At 37.2% G+C, this 7,018-nt stretch overlaps 1 protein-coding gene across 6 annotated transcripts in view; it reads left to right on the top strand.

Annotated features, from left to right (window-relative positions):
• MYO9A (myosin IXA) overlaps positions 1-7,018 on the top strand; it is a 283,325-nt gene that overhangs the window by 131,273 nt on the left and 145,034 nt on the right. The gene's annotated exons all lie outside the window — the stretch shown is intronic.

Here is a 7,018-nt window from a genome sequence, read left to right as displayed (position 1 = left end):
AATTGGTTTCCATACAACACCCAGTGCTCATCCCAAAAGGTGCCCTCCTCAATACCCATCACCCACCCGCCTCTCCCTCCCACCCCCCATCAACCCTCAGTTTGTTCTCAGTTTTTAAGAGTCTCTTATGCTTTGGCGCTCTCCCACTCTAACATCTTTTTTTTTTTTTTTTCCTCCCCCTCCCCCATGGGTTCCTGTTAAGTTTCTCAGGATCCACCTAAGAGGGAAAACATATGGTATCTGTCTTTCTCTGTATGGCTTATTTCACTTAGCATAACACTCTCCAGTTCCATCCACATTGCTACAAAGGGCCATATTTCATTCTTTCTCATTGCCACGTAGTACTCCATTGTGTATGTAAACCACAATTTCTTTATCCATTCATCAGTTGATGGACATTTAGGCTCTTTCCATTATTTGGCTATTGTTGAGAGTGCTGCTATAAACATTGGGGTACAAGTGCCCCTATGCATCAGTACTCCCGTATCCCTTGAGTAAATTCCTAGCAGTGCTATTGCTGGGTCTTAGGGTAGGTCTATTTTTAATTTTTTGAGGAACCTCCACACTGTTTTCCAGAGTGGCTGCACCAATTTGCATTACCTGGAAAAATTTTTTAAATAACAAAATGATTTGAAAGCATTGGAAAAAGACCAAAAAAACCCCACTAAAATACCATAAAGAAGCAGAAACCAGAGGAGAGTTTATTCTTTGAAGTAAGAAAATTAGTGGATAAGAATTGTGAATCTGTGGATTTTTGTACAAGGTCCTTCCCCACTCTCATAGCCCCAGAGACGGAAAACCACAACCATACTGACTTGAGGTATCAGAGAACAAAGTTGAGGACCGGCAAAACAACTTGGAATTTAGGAGGAAAATCTGAAACTGAGAAAGCTGCCAGAGGGCTAAAACCCAAAGTTAGAGTATGAATTCTGCCAGCCGTACCTGGCTGACAACTATGAGTACACAGGGAAGCCTGTCAGCAAAGCAGTGCAAACCAAATAGGAGACAAACTTCGAAACACACAACTGTAGTAGGTGAGATTTGCAAGTTTGCTGCTTTTTTGACACACACTTTTTGTATCTGTGTGTAGCTCCTGTGGGAGAAAAGCTGAATTCTTCCTGCCTTAGTTGGAATCCCATAAGTAGAGGGGGGGAAAGAAAGAAGCAGAGGAATATTTGAAGAAATAATGGCTGAAAACTTTTTATATTTGTTAGAAACCTGGCTTAGAGATCCAAGAAGATTAATGATCTCCAAGTAGAATAAATACAAAAGAAAACCATAATTAGGCACATTGTAGACAAACTGCTAAATGTCAAAGACAAAGAGAAAATCTTGAGAACAGTGAAGAGAAAATATGGCCTATCAAATACAGGGGAATAATGATATGATTAACACCTGACTTATTAAAGCAATGGAGATGGAAAGATGTTGAAAAATCATAATTAAAATCTCGCCCTGGCCCAAAATAAACCAGAACACAGCTGTTTCCTACCTCCCAAACAAATCCCAACTTTCAGGCAAAATTTCTATATTTTTAGTTTGGGTCCAGACAAGTTAACTATCTGCTGAAAGAAAAATCAACAGTCTTCAGAGGAACATAACAGAATTTAGTGTTGGCACAATGTATTATCCATAATGTTAAGCTATCAGCAAAAATATTCTTAATAAATGAACCTTAAATAAATATGTTTTCAGATAAAAAGTATCTGAGAGAATTTGCCACCATAATGTGTATTCTATGAGAAATAATAATGGAAGTTCTATAAGCTAAAGGGAAATGGCACCAGGGTGCTTGGGTGGCTCAGTTGGTTAAGCGTCTGTTGATTTGCACTCAGGTCATGATCTCATGGTTCATGAGTCTGAGACCTGCGTCGGGCTATGCACTGACAGTGCAGAGCCTGCTTGGGATTCTCTCTCTGCCTCCCGCTCTGCCCCTGTTCCACTTGAGTGTGCATGTGCTTGTTCTCTCTCTCTCAAAAACAAATCAACCAACTTAAAAAAGTAAAATAAAGAGAAATGGCACCAGATGGTAATGTGGATGTGTAGTAAGTGTTGGTAAACTTTCTGCAAAGGGCTGGAAAGTAAATATTTTAGCCTCTGTGGGTCTTATGGTCTCTGTTGAAACAACTCAGTTCTACTGTGAAAGGAACCATAGATAATACATAAATAAATGAACATGGCTATGTTCCAATAAAACTTTACTATGGGCACTGAAATTTAAATTTCATATAATTTTCACATTTCACAAAATTATTTTTCTATTGCTATTTTTTTCCTTAACCATTTAAAAATGTAGGGGGCACCTGAGTGCCTCTGTTGGTTAAGTATCCGACTTTGGCTCAGATTATGATCTCATGGTTCGTGGGTTTGGGCACTGCATTGGGCTCTGTGCTGACAGCTTAGAGCCTGGAGCCTGCTTGGGATTCTCTCTCTCCCTCCCTCTGATACACCTCACCTTGCTGACAGTGCTTACCTTAAAGTCCCTGACCTCAGGCCCACAAATGTGTGGGGTCCCACAAATGATTGAAAATTTAATCTGGCCAAATACAATTAATGGAATTCCATTGTGGAATTTCAAATGAAATTTAAGTCTTACAAAAATGGAGTTAAAATAGAAATAAGTAATAGATATCAGAGAAATACAAGTATATTTCTTAACTAATCTCTACACCCAGTGTGGGGCTTGAACTCACAGCCCTGAGATTAAAAGTCACATGCTCTTCTGACTGAGCCAGCCAGGCACCCCTCAAGAAATCCTCAAATATTTTGAAAATAAACAACATGTATAAATGACTCATGAGTTAAAGAAAAATTTATAAGGGCAACTTGAAACTACTTCAATCTGAATGAGAATAGAAATAACATAACTTGCATAATGCAACTAAAGAAGTACCTAGAAGAAAATTGATAGCTTTAAGTCCTTATGTTAGGAAAAAAGGTCAAAAGTCAAGGATTTAAGCTTTTACCTTATGAAGCTACAACAAGAAGAGCGCATTAGACCCAAAATAAGTAGAAGTGACGAACTACAATCCATGAATACAAAGCAGACCAACAGTAGAGAGTATCAGTGGAAACCAAAAGCTGATTTTTCTTTTTTTCCAGTTTTAGAGGGAGAGAGAGAGACCACACATGTGCATGAGTAGGGGAGAGATGCATAGGGAGAGAGAGAATCATAAGCAGGCTCTACACTTAGTGCGGAGCCCGATGTGAGGCTTTATCCCAATTCCCTGGATCATGACCTGAGCCAAAATCAAGAAATGGAATGCTTAATCAACTGAGCCATCCAGGTGCCCCCAAAAGCTATTTTTTCAAAAAGAGCAATGAAATTTATAAAGCTCTGGGTCAGTCCATTAGAACTTTCTATAAAGATGAAAATGTTCTCCAACCATGCTATCTAAAAGCCACATATGGCTGTTAAGCACCTGAAATTTATTTAAAATTGAGAAACTGAAATTTTAATTTGATTCAGTCAAATCAAACTTGAAAGCCACATGTGGCTAGTGACTGCGGTATTAGTGCAGTTCTAGCCATTCTGATCAAGAAATAAGAGAGAAGAAGACACAAATACTGTTATCTGGAATGAGAAAGGGACACAGTTATATATGATAGAGACCTCAAAAGACTGAGGAGAGATTATGTCAATAAATTAAGCAACTTAGATGAAATGGACAAATTGCTTGAATGTCAATCAAAATTGACCCAAGGAAAAATAGAAAGTTTGATCACTCCTATAAATGATATTGGCTTCATAAGTAAAATCTTCCCCCCACAAAAAAGTGTAGGCCTACATAGCTTCAATAGTAAATTTGATTTAAGAGATGTTTAAGAAAAGAATAATACCAGTTCTCTTCAACTATTTCAGAAAATATAGGAGCAGGTAACCTTGTACAAATCTTATGAGGCCAGTATTATTACTCTAATACCAAAAGCATACAAAAACATTACAAGAAAACTATGGACCTCACAATGATGGGTGTAAAAAGGCTTAACAACATAAGGGCTAACTGAATTCAGCAGTATAATAAAGGATAATACATGAAGCCCAGTGGAATTTAAGGTTGAATGAATGAATGAAAGGAATGAAAGTTTGGTTCGATAATAGAAAATCAATCATTATAATTCACTATATTATCCTTCTAAAAAAGAAAAAGCATATGATACCTCAGTAGTTGGAGAAAAAGATTTTTTCATAATTTTTCACTCATTTAAACACCTTTAGGAGCCTTGGAATAAAAGGCAGCCTTCCTCAATTTTATAAAGAACATGCATGAAAATCCTATGGCAGACTTCATATGTAATGATGAAAGATTGAACACTTCTCTGACATTGAGACAAGGCAAAGATACCTGCTTTTGACACTGATATTTAACATTGTACTGAAAGTCATACACAGTGCTATAAGGCAAGAAAAAGAAGTAAAAGGTGCATAGCTTGAAAAGGAAGATGTAAACAACATATGGTCCTCTATATATGAAGTGTTAAGGAGTTTGATATATGCTCTTTGATCTAGGAAGTAGATTCAACAGCCTCTCATGATACCAGGTAAATTTACAAAATTATACTATTTTAGCCATGAAGACATAGAAAATTAAATTTATGAATTTTATGTATACATCTTTGGCAGCCAGTCTCCTAGATATTCTTGGTATCCCCATATTATGGTATTCACAACCTTGTATAGTCTTCTGCATTTTTCCTGTCTTGGTCTGTGTGACTTATAGGACATGGCAGGAGTGATAGTATGTCAATTCCTAAATTAAGTTATGAAAGACTGCAGTTTTCATCTTAGGTAATTTCTTACTTGGTAGCTCTATCTCAGATCACTGTCTCTAGGAGAAAGAAGCAAACTGTCATCTGTGAGTCGCCCTGTTGAGAATCCCACTGAAGCCACTGGTCAACAGGTAGTGAGAAAATGATCTTTGCCACTAACTACATGAATGAACTTGGAAGCAAATCCTTCAGTTCCATTCCAGTCTTTTTTTTTTTTTTTTTTTTTTTTTAATTCAAGGTAGTTAACATACAGTATAGTATTGATTTCAGGAGTAAAACCCAGTGATTCATCACTAACATATAACACCAAGTGCTCATCCCAGCAGATGTCCTCCTTAATGCCCATCACCATTTACCCCATTGCCCCACCTGCCTCTCCTCTAGCAACCCCCAGTTTGTTCTGTGTATGTAAGAAGCTCTTATGGTTTGCCTTCCTCTCTGCCTTTATTCTTACTTTTCCTTCCCTTCCCTCTATATTCATCTCTTGTTTCTTAAATTCCACAAACGAATGAAATCATATGATATTTGTCTTTCTCTGACTTATTTCGCTTAGTATAAACACTCTAGTTCTATCCATGTTGTTGCAGATGATAAAATTTGATTCTTCTTGCCCCTGAGTAGTATTCCATTGTATATTTATACCACATCTTCTTTATACATTCATTAGTTGATGGACATTTGGGCTCTTTCCATAATTTGGCTATTATTATAAAATAATAGCATTATTGATAAACATTGGGGCGCATGTGCCCCTTTGAATCAGCATTTTTATATCTTTTGGATAAATACCTAGTAGTATAATTGTTGGGTTGTGGGGTAGTTCTATTTTTAATTTTTTGAGGAACATCCATACTGTTTTCCAGAGTGGCTGCACCAGTTTGCATTCCCACCAACAATGCAAAAGTGTTCCCCTTTCTCTGCATCCTTGCCAACATCTATTGTTGCCTGAGTTGTTAATTTTAGCTATTCTGACAGGTGTGAGATGGTATCTCATTGTGCTTTTGATTTGTATTTCCCTACAGTGAGTGATGTTGAGCATTTTTTCATGTGTCTGTTTGCCATCTGGATGTCTTGGAAAAGTGTTTATTCATGTCTTCGGCCCATTTTGTAACTGGCTTATTTGTTTTTTGGATGTTGAGTTTGATAAGTTCTTTATAGATTTTGGAAACTAACCCTTTATCAGATATGTCATTTGCAAATATCTTCTCCCATTCTGTCAGTTGCTTTTAGTTTTGTTGGTTGTTTCCTTCGCTGTGCAGCAGCTTTTTATCTTGAAGTCCCAGTACGTTTTTGCTTTTGTTTCCCTTACCGCTGGAGACGTGTTGAGTAAGAAGTTGCTGCGGCCAAGGTCAAAGAAGTTTTTGCCTGCTTTCTCCTTGAGGATTTTGATGGCTTCCTGTCTTGTGTTTAGGTCTTTGATCCATTTTGAATTTATTTTTGTGTATGGTGAAAGAAAGTGGTCCAAGTTCATTCTTCTGCATGTCACTGTCCAGTTTTCCCAGCACCACTTGCTGAAGAGACTGTCTTGATTCCATTGGATATTCTTTCCTGCTTTGTCAAGGATTAGTTGGCCATATGTTTGTGGGTCCATTTCTGGGTTCTCTATTCTGTTCCATTGATCTGAGTGTCTGTGTCAAATTCCTTGATTCTCTTTCTGCGTTTCCATTATTGATATATATAAATGCAACCAATTGCTGTGTGTTGACTTTATATCCTGCAACTTCGCAGATTTTTTGTATCATTCTAGCAGTTTTTTGGTGGAGTCTTGTGGATTTTCCATGTACTATCCTGTCATCTGTGAAGAGTAAAAGTTTGACTTCTATGCCAGCTTGTATGCCTTTTATTTCTTTTTGTTATCTGATTGCTGAGGCTAGGACTTCCAGTACTATGTTGAATAACATTGGTGAGAGTGGACATCCCTGTCGTGTTCCTGACCTTAGAGGAAAAGCTCTCATTTTTTCCCTGTTGAGAATGATATTATCTGTAGGCCCTTCATATATGTCTTTTATGATATTGAGGTATGTTCCTTCTATCCCTATTTTCTTGAGGATTTTTATCACGAAAGGATGCTTTTGTCAAATCCTTTTTCTGCATCTACTGAAAGAATCATGTTTCTTATCTTTTATTAATGTGGTGTATCACACTGATTAATATGCAAATATTGAACCAGCCCTTGGCCCAGGAATAAATCCCACTTGATCATGGTGAATAATTCTTATTTTTAAAAATTTTTTAAAGTTTATTCATT

This window comes from Panthera uncia, assembly GCF_023721935.1.
Source record: "Panthera uncia isolate 11264 chromosome B3 unlocalized genomic scaffold, Puncia_PCG_1.0 HiC_scaffold_1, whole genome shotgun sequence".
Taxonomy (NCBI): domain Eukaryota; kingdom Metazoa; phylum Chordata; class Mammalia; order Carnivora; family Felidae; genus Panthera; species Panthera uncia.
The sequence above is the reverse complement of the archived record's forward strand: the minus strand, read 5'-3'. Positions and strand labels throughout refer to the sequence as shown.